Below are 14997 nucleotides of genomic sequence, written 5' to 3' on the forward strand. Positions count from 1 at the left end.
TATAGTATATAAATTAGGTACTAATATCTCGCCGTAGCAATGACAGTTGCGAATTCAATGCTTTTTCTCAATCCAAAAAGAAGTTCTATACCTATATTATAAAGGCGTTGCGTGCGTCCTATACTATTTATATATACATACACCTAATATATAGGTACCACAAACGCGAAAATTTCAAACCAATAAGCCTGTTGCCACATCCGTACAGAATGCTTACCAAAACAATTACTAAAAAGACTATCAAATAAATTCGATAGTTACCAGCCTGTTGACATAGTACCTTACCTACAGACAATAACGACACTTATCAAAAAGTTCAACGAATACAATGAACCTCTTCGTTTGGTATTTGTGGATTACAATGAGGCATTCGATTCCATAAAACTCTGGGCCGTATTAGAAGGAATGAATAAACGCAAGGATTGATTCTAGATATAGAATACTCCTCAAATACATTTACGACAATGCAACTATGCAAATAAATGTATCAGAAGGTCTAACAATAAACAAACGAAGAACGAAGAGAGAAGTTAGACATAGGACAAAAACAAATAAAACAAAAGTGATGACAAATCAATATATCACAATCGACTTAGATGGAAGTGATATCGAAAGTGTCGAAAAGTATACCTAGGTCACACGATCAAACTAGCCACACAGAATCAAACGGCAGAAATAACTAGAAGAATCCGAATGAATTGGGCAGCAGTAGCAAGACTCAGTGATGTATTGAAGAACAAAAAGATACCAATAAATCTAAAGAAACGGGTATTCAGCAGTTGTATTCTACCAATTATGACGTATAGAATGGAGACAATAGAGACTTACAGAGGTATCAGCCAATAGATTGAGAACGACACAGATCTCTGAGGAAACATATTTATACAAAATGAGGACGTGCGAAGCAGGACGAAAGTGGAATATGTAATTGGAAGAATTGAAACGCCAATGAACCGGACCAGGGAAGGACATGTGGCACGACAAAACATCAAAACGTGGACGAGAAACATTGTACATTGGAGACCACGGGAGCACAGTCGTAGTGGAGGAAGACAGCAAAAACGAAGGCTAGACGACATCAAAGCAAAAATGGGGAGAAACTGGCACTAAATAGCACAAAACAGAGAACAATGGAGAACTCATGTGGAGGCCTTTGTCCCGAAGTGGGTGCAAACAGGCTGAAGAAGAAGATAATATACATATATACATACAAAATTTATTTCGACCAAACGATGACGGTCGTGAAATCAATTCTTTATCCCCATCCAAAAATAGGTGTTATACCAATATTATATACGCGTTGCGTGCCTTCTACACTATTTATATATATATACATACACATAATAGTATATGTATACGTACAAAATTTATTTCGCCGAAGCGATGACGGTCGCAATGACCGTCGCGAATTCAATGCTTTTTTCCCATCTAAAAGTGCACAACGTTCTTAAAAAGTTTTCACTTCAATAATATTACTATTATTATACATACATTATGATAATATACGTACAAAATTTATTTCATCGAAGCGATGACGGTTGCGATGACAGACGCGAAATCAATCCTTTCTCTCTATCCTAAAATAGATTTTACATTTATTTTAAATTTAAATACTTCTACAGAATTTATATATACATACACATAATAACTATACGTACAAAATTTATTTCACCGAAGAGATGACCGTCGCGATGACGGTCGCCAAAAAATTCTTTTTCCCCAACTAAAAATAGGTTTTACATTTATTTTAAATTTAAATACTTCTATATAATTTATATATACATACACATAATGTATATACGTACAAAATTTATTTAGCCGAAGAGATGACGGTCGCGATGACGGTCGCGAAATAAATCCATTTTCCCCATCTTAAAATATGTTTTACATTTATTTTAAATTTAAATACCTCTACACAATTTATATATACATACACTCATACACATAATATATAGCATAAGCGATGACGGTCGCAATGACGGTCGTGATGACGGTCGCGATGACGGTCGCCAATTCAATGCTTTTTCCCCTATCCAAAAAGTGCACAACGTCTCTAAAGAAGTTTTCAATTCAAAAATTATTGACTATTCGTGTATTGTTCCCGAAAATGCATATGTCTGCAAATTTTCATTCATTTACATTGAAGAAAAGGAGGTCAAATTAACGTCTAAAGATTTGATGCAAACTATTGCAGTAAAGAAAAGCGTGTAATAAAAATACTATAAAATAAAAATTTGTTGTAAATTCGTATTTAAATTCGTATTGTGAGATAAAATCTAACACACGACTGTTCAGGTTACAGAAGTGAGCGCGACTGCTGCCGGGTGCATATTTACAGATGCTAGCGTGTGTAGACACCAGGGTGTTAAAATCAGTTAGGGTTTGGAAAAACAGTACATTTACAGATGCTAGCGCGTGTTGACACCACGGTGTGCCGCGGTGTTGAAATCAGTTAGGGTTTGGAAAAACAGTACGTTTACAGACGCTAGCGTGTGTTGACACTAGGGTGTTGAAATCAGTTAGGGTTTGGAAAAACAGTACATTTACAAATACTAACAGATTTGGATACCAAAGTGTTGAAAGCAGCTAGCTTTTTTAGTGGTTATACATGCATAGATGCTAACGGCTATTGATTGAATTTAAATATCTACTGCTGTGGAAAAATATTTAAGAGATTTAGCTATGAACAAATAAAATTAAACGTTGTTGGGATATAAACAATAATATATTAACATAAAAGAACAACATAAAAAAATATTAGGTTAATGAGCAGATCCATGCCCTTTAGCGTTAGGTTGGTTCTCTGTGATGTTTCTCATCAGTTTTATGCTTCTTTTTTCCTTTTGTTGACTCGGTTTTGGAAAAACAATACGTTTACAGATGCTAGCGTGTGTTGACACTAGGCACACATGCATAGATATGTGTTGGGGTCATTCCATTTCAAATCACTCAATTTTGGAGCAAAAAAAATTTTGGACCTCCGATTTGTCTGAAAATTGGTATATAGCTTCTGCGGGACGTAAAATTAAGATATTTAAGGTCAAAAAATCTTCTTCTTCTTTTTTTCTCAAAATGTTATTTTATGCGATTTTACAGTGATTTGGTGTTTATTTATACAAATTTGCATTTTCTATCGTAAAGTATCAATGGAAAACATAGTATTTTAATAGAAGGGACTCAAAAATGTCATTATATGGCATTATAACAAGTTACTTTGATTCAAAACAAGCTTTTGGTCAAATTTTATAGTGTAGAAAACGTTAAAATGCCGTTTATATTTTTCTCCATTCCCAAAATATATCATAATCGATTTGGCTGAAAATTTGCCCACAGACATAAGAATTTAGGTGGTGAGAAGGATTTGAATTATATTACAATACCAAAAAAGTTACATGCAATATTATAGTAAAAATTATAGGCGTCTACTGTAAGTACAATTAACTCGAAAATATCGACGTCACGACAAAAATTGTTAAAAATAAATTGTAATAATTGTAAATAAGATTTATTTGGAACAATTTCAGTTCCTACCATTTTTGCCGAAAAGTTAAAAATGGCGGACATATTGAGCAAAACAGGTTCTCCTTTAAAATCAAGATGGCTGCTAACGTAATGGAGGAATTCATTCGTGATTTTTAATTTAGGCTACTATTGACTCCCCTAAAGATCAGAAAAATAAAATTTTGGGCAGCTCGGCATTCAAGGTCAAATGCTATCCCGACTGGACTAATATATACTTTTGAGTCTGATATTACTGCATGTAACTTTTTTGGTATTATAATATAATTCAAATCCTTCTAACCACTTAAAGTCCTATCTTTTGGCTATCTGTGGGCAAATTTTCAGCCAAATCGATGATGATGTATTTTGGAAATGGAGAAAAATGTAAAAAAACGGTATTTTAACGTTTTTTGCACTATAAAATTTGATCAAAAACTTGTTTTGATTCAAAATAACTTGTTATAATGCCATATAATGACATTTTTGAGTCCTTTCTATTAAAATATTATGTTTTTCATTGATACTTTACGACAGAAAATGCAAATTTGTTTAAATAAACACTAAATCACTGTAAAATCGCATAAAATAATATTTTGAGACAAAAAGAAGAAGAAGATTTTTTTACCTTAAATATCTTATTTTACGTCCCGCAGAAGCTATATACCAATTTTCAGACAAATCGGAGATCCAAAATTTTTTGCCTGAGTGATTTGACATGGAATGTACCGTTGACATACATGCATAAATGACATCTATTGACACTGCTTTTAAATGCAACTGGCATGGCAGCTATTGCGTTACTGGTTTGCAAAAAATGTTGGGAGAATATAACAGTTTACATAAATTAGTATAAAGAATTAATTAATAAACAAAATTAATTACATTAATCAATAAGCTAGATAAAATATTTAGACTTTTATCGATATTACTTAATTTTGTTATTATTAATTAAAGACCTAAGTGGAAGAAGAAGGTATGTTACATAGCCTACCTTTTGAGATATGGGCAGTTAAAGTTTTTATTCCTCTACTTTTATCATGAAAATATTGTTGGTGTTATTTGGTTTTATTTATATTGCTATTATAAGCATTCATTTACATATAATGTTGATTATTTCATTCATAGGAGATTCTGACCAATAGGAAGCTACAGAAATAAAAATTAAACTGATAATTTTTGATAATTTCCCGTAGTCAAGTATATTACGTCAAATGCCCTTCGTTGCTATGAAAAAATACATTCAGTGACATTAATGACAATTAATGTTTTAAAAATTATAAAAGTGATGACTTTCAACCGTCAAATAATAATTTAGTAGTATTTTGTATTTTGACAACGACACCCGATTTGGGCGTCGAAACGTTAACAAAAATTATTTTTTTCAATTTAATTGTGGCTTATTTCCCATCTAAATAGTTATTTATAAAAATGCCACAAGGAAACAGCTTCAGAACAACATTATTTTTTATGATGTTCTTTTGTGTAACAGCACAGCTTCTTTTGTGTACACCCTATACATGGTGTAACAAAAATAAAGGTCATAAATTTAATCACATCTTCTGGGACAAAAGATAGTTCGATTGAACCTAACTTACCGTAGTACAAATGTGCACATAAAAAAAGTTACAGCCCTTTGAAGTTACAAAATGAAAATTGATTTTTTCCAATATATCGAAAACTACTAGAGATTTTTTATTGAAAATGGACCATGTGGCATTCTTATGGCAGTAGCATCTTAAGAAAAAATTACAGTGAAATTTGGACACCCCATAAAAATTTTATGGAAGTTTTATTCCTTTAAGCCCCCCCCCCCAAACTTTTTTGTTCGTTCCAATTAAATTATTATTGTAGTACCATTAGTTAAACATATTGTTTCTAAGACTTTTTTGCCTCTTAGTACTTTTTCGAAAAGTCAGTTTTTATCGAGATGTTTTGAATACCTATTTGTCAAATCCACCGCATATTTGTATATGTTAAGTACGATTATGGAGACTTGGTAATAATATGAAAATTTATTTATGATTTAAATTTTTAGGTATATTTTGAAGAACCATATTAAAAAAGAAGACATATCTTGATAAAAGGTGCCTTCTCGAAAAATACAAAGAGGCAAAAAAGTTTTAAAAACACTGTGTTTAACTAATGGTACCGCAGTAATATTTTAATTGGAACGTACACAAACATTTGAGGGGTTTCAAAGAACATAACCCCCATAAAATTTTTATGTAAACGTACTAAAAAATAAGCCTGCATTCGATAAAAACTGCCTTATTGAAAAAATACTAAAAGGCAAAAAAGTTTTAAGAATATTGAATTTAACTAATGGTACCACAATAATAATTTAATTGAGACGTACACAAAAGTTTTGGGGGGTTTAAGGGAACAAAACCCCCATACAATTTTTATGGGGTGCACAAATTTCACTATAATTTTTCTTTAAGATCTTCCTGTAATAAGAATGCCACATGTCCATTTTCAATACAAAATCTCCAATAGTTTTCGATATATTTGAAAAAATCGATTTTCATTTTGTAAATTTAAAGGGCTGTAACTTTTTTATGTGCATATTATTTGTACTAAGGTAAGTTTGGTTCAGTCGAACTATTGTCGGTCCCAGAATATGTGATTTAATTTATGACCTGTATCTTTGTTACACCTTGTATTATTGCTTATATCCCAACAACGTTTAATTATTTATTAATACCTAAATGTTGGATTCGTTTCAGTTGCAGTCACTTGCCACTAGGAGAAACAGTCAGGCCATTATGTTTATATACCTAATTGTTAATAGTATTAAGTACAAAGACTGTGATCTAATTGAGTTTGTTTACCTAAGAGTACCTAAAAGTAGGTTAAGGATAACCAACCCAGATCTATTTTATACAAGTTCTTATAGAAATATGTCACCAGTGAATAATATGTTAAAAATATGTAATGAAGTATTCAATGGACTAACTGATATAGACATATTTAATGTAAAAATCAGGGACCTTAGAACATTGCTTGCACATCAGCACTAGGTTTAAGGGATTTCATAAAACACAAATACTCCCTTCCTTTTTCATTTACTTAGCTTATTAGTTTTAGGTTTATATTCTTGGTTAGTAAGTACTTCACTTTACATGTAACTACTATTAGTTTATAGTGTTTGTAAAGTTTTAAATAAATAAATAAATAAATAAATCACTCAACTATTTTCCACAGCAGTAGGTATATAAATTCAATGTCAATAGCCGTTAGCATCTATGCATGTATAACCACTAAAAAAGCTAGCTGGTTTCAATACTCTGGTGTCCAAATTTGTTAGTATTTGTAAATGTACTGTTTTTCCAAACCCTAACTGATTTCAACACCATAGTGTCAAAACACGCTAGCATCTGTAAACGTACTGTTGTTCCAAACCCTAACTGATTTCAATACCGTGGCACATCGTGGTGTCAACACGCGCTAGCGTCTGTAAATGTACTGTTTTTCCAAACCCTAAGGCCCGGCGCAAATTGAACCTAAGCGAGACACAACCTGCGCCGGCGGGACAGGTGACCCGTGCAGTTATTTTTCTAGCGCACCGCATATTGAACACAAGCCACCCCGACCGTTGTTTATCGCCGTAACAAATAGAGACGGGCAAAATCAGTGCGGACGTGTAACGGTTACTTTTGATACCGGTTCTCAGTGGTACTGAGTACAAATACTGATTACAAAATACTGATGTATCTGATCCTTGTACTGAATTGAGTAGGCAACTTTAAATCCGTATTTCCGTACTTGTAACGTTTTAAATACCTAACATCTCCCTAGTACTCGTAGCGGCATGACTTTCGAAAACATCGAATTTGATCATAATAGGGCGCATAAAAATATATCTTATACTGAATATTTTATTTCTGCACACAATATATATTTAAAATAATATCAAAATTGTTTAATGATCCCTCCGTTAGTCTGTTAAATTTTTATCTTCAATGTATTTAAAATATTAGGAATATCTCCAATTATAATTTTAACTGTGTAATAAATTACTACCAACTACCACACCAACAACGCATTATTTGCATGAGTGCATTTTTCTATAGTCAAAACTGCTTACCTAGTATATTTATATCGCGTCTACATATTTTGTTTTTAATCATAAACAAAAATGTAGATACCTAATATTATCTTATATTATGATGACAAATTTTATTTGAAGGTAATGCGATATTCACAGGTATCCTTAAGGCCGATGCCACATTATGCGTTTTGACCGGATGCGTTTCCGCCGCATTCGGTGAAAACGCATAGTGTGACAGATCGGTCCGGTTGCGTTGGAAACGGATGCGTTAGTCATCGGTACGCGCTTACAAACTGCACCAGACTAAACGCATAGTGTGACAGGTCGGTCCGGTTGCGTTGGAAACGGATGCGTTTTCACCGCATCCGGTCAAAACGCATAATGTGGCATCGGCCTAACGGTTTTTAGATAATGAATCATTTTTCAATGATAATATTGTGTAGATTTAAGAAATGAATAATACAAACTTTTTATACCTATATAAAGGGGATTACGCCATCATTTGTGACATTGTATTTCTAGGCCTGGATCCCGCGTACCAAAAAAAAATTGATTAATAGCAAGCTGAAAATTTGTTACCTAATAGCTTAACGGTGTCTCGTCAGACAAACTTTGATGTATGGGAACACTGGAACAGAGGAAGTTTTAATTGTGGAACAGGTTAAACATTTGGAACGTCATACTACGAAAAGGTCCCATGTATTTTGTCGGACAGAACTTCCAATTGAATTGTTACCCTTTCATTAAACTCTCATGCAAAAATCAGAATGGTATTTATTACCAACTGTGCATTTTAATAAGTCCGACACGTAGAACATGTCAAATGACAGGAATTTTGACAGGTGATAAATAGCAGTCTAATTTTTGCATGAGAGTTTAACGAAAGGGTAAGAAATCAATTGGAAGTTCTGTCCGATAAAATACATGAGAGGTTTTTGTAGCCTGACGTTCCAAATCTTGTTCCACAGTTGACCTGTTCCACAATTAAAACTTCCCCTGTTCCAGTGTTTCCATACATTAAAGTTTGTCCGACCAGGTACCGTTACGCTATTAACAAATTTTCAGCTTGCTATTAATTAACTTTTTTTGTTACGCGTGATCCAGGCCTATTCTTTTTAACTAACCTTTTTTCTAATAATGTGTTCTTGTAAAGGCATATCTGTCAATCTATCAATTTTAATGACAAAGCGGTGTTGGGGTTTGATTATATATGTACTAATATTTTTATTTATCACAGGACATTGTATTTACCATTCGTATTCAGTTCGTTTCCTATCTTCTTCCATACCTCGTCTTTTAATTTCGTCCTCATATAATCGTCGTGGCTGGTATCATATACGATGAAATAATTTCGAACGAGTTCTATCAGCTTTTCAACTTCCATCTCGCAAACAAAAACACAACTGAGAATTGAGTCACGCGTCCCACGATCCAAGAAAACTGTACACCGATGACAAACCTTCCCAAGCTAGACCTGCGAACGCATGAACTGATAGTAGGATGCGCAGAACTGTCTACGCAGTCCGCCGGTGCAGGTTGTGTCTCGCTTAGGTTCAATTTGCGCCGGGCCTAACTGATTTCAACACTCTGGTGTCTACACACGCTAGCATCTGTAAATATACCTCCCGGGTTAACAAAATGAGCGTCATCTTCAAAAGCCACAATATATCACTAGGTACAAAAATGAGACATCTGGGATGCTGTGTTTTCTCTATATTACTGTACGGAGCGAAGGCGTGGGCGTGAATGCTTACAGACACCACTATTAAAAAACTTGAAGCATTTGAGATGTGGCTTTATTCACTCACCGGCACAAAATTCCGCCACCCAAAATTTTTGATTAAGTTTGACAATTTATAACTTTATTATTTGTGCTTCGATTTTCAAGATTCTTGCACCAGTTTGTAGGTAAATGTATTTTTATCTTTTAGTATTATTCCGGTAACAAAAAATTTTGCTTACATGGCATTATACAGGGGTGAATGGAAGCGTTGTATTTTCTCCTAACTTTAAAAAATTCTGTGGAAAAATTAAATAGCTGATTTTGTTTCATAGTCCTGTCATATTATCCTGAAGGCATCACTAAAATTTTGTTGTTTGAATTATCCGAATATCTTTTTTCTTGTACGAGCTGTGCTATTTTTTGTAAATAAAAACACTCATTGACTCATAAAATACTGGTTGGATTGGTAAGATTAGAATTGCCCACATAAAGCCCAGATCTCAATCCTATTGAGCATTTATGGGATGCATTAAAAAAAGCTATTCGCCGTCATCCTAGGCATCCAGAAAATTTGGTACAGTTATGGCCCTGGTAGAGGAATATCGGGCTATTCCCCGTGCAAGGATAACACATCTTTATTCGATGTTAAACAGATTGCGAGCAGTCGTTGCTGCAAGAGGTGGACATATCCGCTATTAAATTGTTTTGTTTTGTTGTTAATTTTAGTGCGTTTGATATTTTTAATTAAATGAACCTTCAAAGCAGTGTTTTTATTTACAGCTCTTACAAGAAAACAGATATTTGGATAATTCAAAAAACAAAACCTTAGTGATACCTCCAGGATAATACAAAAGAAGTATGAACAATCAGCTGTCCAATTTTTCCACAGAATTTTTTAAGTGTAGGAGAAAAACAACGCTTCAATTCACCCCCGTATAATGCCATCTAATCAAAACATTTTTGTTACCGGAATAATAAAAAACGACATCAATACATGTGCCTACAAACTGGTTTAAGAATCTTGAAAATCGGTGTACAAATAATAAAGTTATAGATTGTCAAACTTAATCAAAAAATTTGGGTGGCGGAATTTTGTGTCGGTGAGTGTAGAAGAATGCTGAGAATATCATGGACAGCAAGGATCACGATCACGAACAAGAAAGTTCTAGGAAGAATGAAGAAGGAGCCGGAGATTGTATTTACCATCAAACGCATAAAACTGCATTATCTGGGACACGTTATGGTAAATCAGCACCGTTACTCCCTGCTGCAGTCCATATTGCAAGGTAAAGTCAAAGGTAAGCGAGGACCCGGTAGAAGGAGAATATCATGGCTGCGGAATTTGAGAACATGGTTTAAGAAAACCTCAATGGAACTTTTTCGAGACGCAGCGAGCAAGGTTATGATTGCCAATATGATTTCCAACATCCGAAACGGGTAGAAGAAGAAGATGAAGAAAAAGAACTGGATATTATAGCAAGCTAAAGTTTTAGACTTGCTATAGTACCAAATAGATATACAAAAATAACAAAAAATTTATACGAGGCGACTTAAATAATTTACACTGAACGAACGAAGATTTATCCGGAGCAATTGGGTCGATAAGGGTATAATAGTTATTTATGAAACAGTTCGTGAAGTATGCTTTTTGCGACCGCACGCGATATTTAGAGCACAAGCGACAACGGAGCGAGTGCTATACATCGCGTAAGTTCGCAAAAAGTACTTCACGCACAGTTTCATACAATATTTTATCGACTCTTCGATACACAAATAAAAAAACTGTAACTCTTCGTCACTGGAATTGATTTCTATTCTACAATTTTTAGAACTTTGACATTTAAAAATCCTAACTACTTTCAAACCAAAAAACTGTCAAAAATTTTGTTGTAAGTCATTGCTCATATTGTGATCACCATGACAACGTGAAAGTTAAGGATATTTGATTATATGAAAGTGTGCCAAAAAGTAAATCCTATTTAAAATACATTGTTACTTCACGCACACTTTAAACCCTTCACCCACTGCTATCTATAATGATAGTTTTCACAAACTAAAAACTGATACATAATATGACATAGAGTAGATAATAGTTATTTATGAAACAGTTCGTGAAGTATACTTTTTGCGAACGCACGCGATATTTAGAGCACGAGCGACAGCGGAGCGAGTGCTATACATCGCGTAAGTTCGCAAAAAGTAGTTCACGCACAGTTTCATACAATATTTTATCTACGATAAACAAATAAAAAAACTGTAACTCTTCGTCACTGGAATTCATTTCTATTCTACAATTTTTAGAATGTTGACATTTAAAAATTCTAACTTCTTTCAAACTACAAAATTGTCAAAACTTTTGTTGTAATTTATTGCTCAAATGTCATCACCATGACAACGCGAGTAAGGAATATTTTTGATTATAACGACAGAGATAGCTATACAGTGCATGTTTATTCTTAATTCAGATATACCTACTTTCCAGTTTACCTCACCTTTGCAGTGTACGTCAACTTAACAAGAAAAGTTAGGTTATGTAGAGATATTGGTGGTGGACATAAATATACAGCATATTGTTTTATTTTATTTATTATTGTTTTGATAATTCTTGTTATTTTTGATTAAAGTTTTGTGTTAAAGATTTTGACTGAATTTTTATGTTTTATAATGTTAATAAAAATTAATTGATAAACCAATGATATAGATTCAGATTAAAACAAGACATAAGTAATTTTTTGCACGACTAGCTTTGATCCCAATAATAATTGTTAATCGCTCGTTATGAAAGTGTGCGAAAAAGTAAACCCCATTTAAAATACATTGTTACTTCACGCACACTTCACGCACTGCTATCTATAATGACAGTTTTTACAAACTAAAAACTTATGCATAATATGAGATACCTAGAGTAGATAAAATTGTTTTATCTACTCTATCTCATATTATGTATAAGTTTTTAGTGTATGAAAACTGTCATCATAGATAACAGTGCGTGAAGGATTTAAAGTGTGCGTGAAGTAACAATGTATTTTAAATGGGGTTTACTTTTTCGCACATTTTCATAACGAGCGATCCACAATTATTGGGATCAAAGCTTGCCGTGCAAAAAATTACTTATGTCTTGTTTTAATCTGAATTTATATCATTGATTTATCAATTAATTTTGATTAACATTATAAAACATAAAAATTCAGTCAAAACCTTTAACAAAGAACTTTATTCAAAAATAAAAAGAATTAACAAAACAATAATAAATAAAATAAAACAATATGCTGTATATTTATGTCCACACCAACAACTCTACATAACCTAACTTTTCTTGTTAAGTTGACGTACAAAGTTCTGTACAAAGTCTTGTTAAGTTGACAAAGGTGAGGTAAACTGGAAAGTATATCTGAATTAAGAATAGATAATATGCAATGTATAGCTATCTCTGTCGTTATAATCAAATATCCTAAACTCGCGTTGTCATAGTGATGACTGATGACATTTGAGTAATAAATTACAACAAAAGTTTTGACAGTTTTGTGGTTTGAAAGAAGTTAGAATTTTTAAATGTCAAAGTTCTAAAAATTGTAGAATAGAAATGAATTCCAGTGACGAAGAGTTACAGTTTTTTTATTTGTTTATCGTAGAGTAGATAAAATATGTTTCATAAATAACTATTTTCGCATTTGAAATATTAACAGTCGCAATTGCAATTGCTTCAATGGAGCATAAAAAAACAGGTTAAAATTATTGGCTGCTTTTAACGAATGTATAATCAAATTAACCCCGTGATAGCGTTATGTTACCCTTCACCTTTTTTACACATTGAAAAATCAACTATAATTTTCCGAGCACTTTTAAAAGAATTATCAGATATGTGTTTATTAAATTTTGGTAATGGCATTTTATGGTTAAATTTAAAAGCTTTTGATGATTTCTTTTTTTCGTTGATAATATTCTCACAACTCGGGAAACGCACTAGAGAATGCATTTAAATTTTTCACTTGATAGCTTGATTTTCTCATCTCATTTTTAATCCATTTATTACTTTTAGGCTTAGGCTTTTTATTTATAATGTTAATGTCAAAATGACACATAAAAATGTTAGAAAAAGTGTATTAAAATCAATATTTGTATTTAAAATATGGTATATTTGATTCCAGTCCGTTCGGGAGATGTCATTTATAAATTTATTTATAGTAATTATTGTACTAAAATTTCTTTTTTGATGAAAAACACTCGACTCAACTGTCCCAAAGTCAAACTCAATCAGTACGGGTCTGACATATTACTGTCATTTATACAAGTAACAGATTATCTTACAGCCTCAAAAGTACAATGCTGAACATTCTTCTTCGTGCTTCCAACCCCGTCTATCTTGAGCCGCTTTCATCCTGTTTTATTTAGTCTACTCAAATCGTTAGTCCATTGTGTAGGTGGTTGACCGACGCTTCTCTTGTCTTCGCTTGGTCTCCATTCTAATAACCTCTTTGTCCATCGTCCATCTGTCATTCTAGATATGTGTCCTGCCCATCTTAATTTTAGCCTGGCAATTCTGTCGATGACGTCAATCACCTTGTAGACTAAGAGCCGCTATAGGTGAAATCATTTTAGGCACGATAAGACCCTGTAACTTAATAGTAGAACCTAAAAGGAAACGTATGAACGCTGTGCCGTCACTTGTTAGTGGCACATGCGTCGACAGTGGCGCATCAAACTTTCCACTTCTGGACGGGATAAATAAATTAAAAGTACCCTCCCTCACTCCCAGAATTCAATTTTCTTCATTTTTCTATGTGATTATATAATAAGACTCAGCGTAATTTTAACCCACCACCCTCTTCTCCTTTCCCCCACCATCAAAAACTTCATTTTTCGTTTTTATTTTTTTTAGGTGGCATGCAATAAATTTTAAAATTTCAAAAAATTCATAGGCATAGATGAAGTATTTTCAAAACATGTCTATTTTTTATAGATCCGTAGATTGAGTGTACATAACCTCAAAAAAAATTTTTAAATATTTTTTTGGAAAAAAGTGCATAACTTTTTTTGGAGGTGACCGGAGGCCTAATTTTTTTCTATTTTTTGTATTTTATAAAACGCTACGTTATAAATTTTTTTTCAGATTTTTCCGTAAGGTTCGCCACCTTCAAAAATCCAAAAAACTATTTTTTGGGGGTTTTGGGGTTTTTCCCTGGTTTATGGACTTTAAAATAGATCAAATCAATGTTATTTTTATAGATTATATGTAAATTAAAATAACCGAGTCTTTTGGAACATTTAAAAATGTGAGAAACACATTCAAACCCCCCAAAAACCCCATAAAAAACAGTTTTTTTGGATTTTTTAAGGTGGCGAATAGAAAAAAAAATTAGACCTCCAGATACCTCAAAAAAAAGTTTCACGCTTTTTTCCAAAAAAATAATTAAAAATTTTTTTTGAGGTTATGTACACTCAATCTAGTACCTATGAATATATGCTTCGTTGACTACCAAAAGGCATTTGATTGTGTAAGCTGGATAAATCTGTGGTCAATTTTAATAGAAATGGGCGCACCAATGCACCTGGTGACACTTATTAAAAATCTGAACCAGTCTAATATAGCGAGAGTACGACTAGATCAGACGTTCTCAAACCAATTCAAGACCGAGAGAGGTGTTAGACAGGGATGCGTGTTGTCACCTGACTTATTTAACATTTCATGAGGATGGTTTTAGAAGGATGGGCCGGTGTAGTA

Source organism: Diabrotica virgifera, chromosome 10 (genome assembly GCF_917563875.1).
Source record: "Diabrotica virgifera virgifera chromosome 10, PGI_DIABVI_V3a".
NCBI classification, from domain to species: Eukaryota; Metazoa; Arthropoda; class Insecta; order Coleoptera; family Chrysomelidae; genus Diabrotica; species Diabrotica virgifera.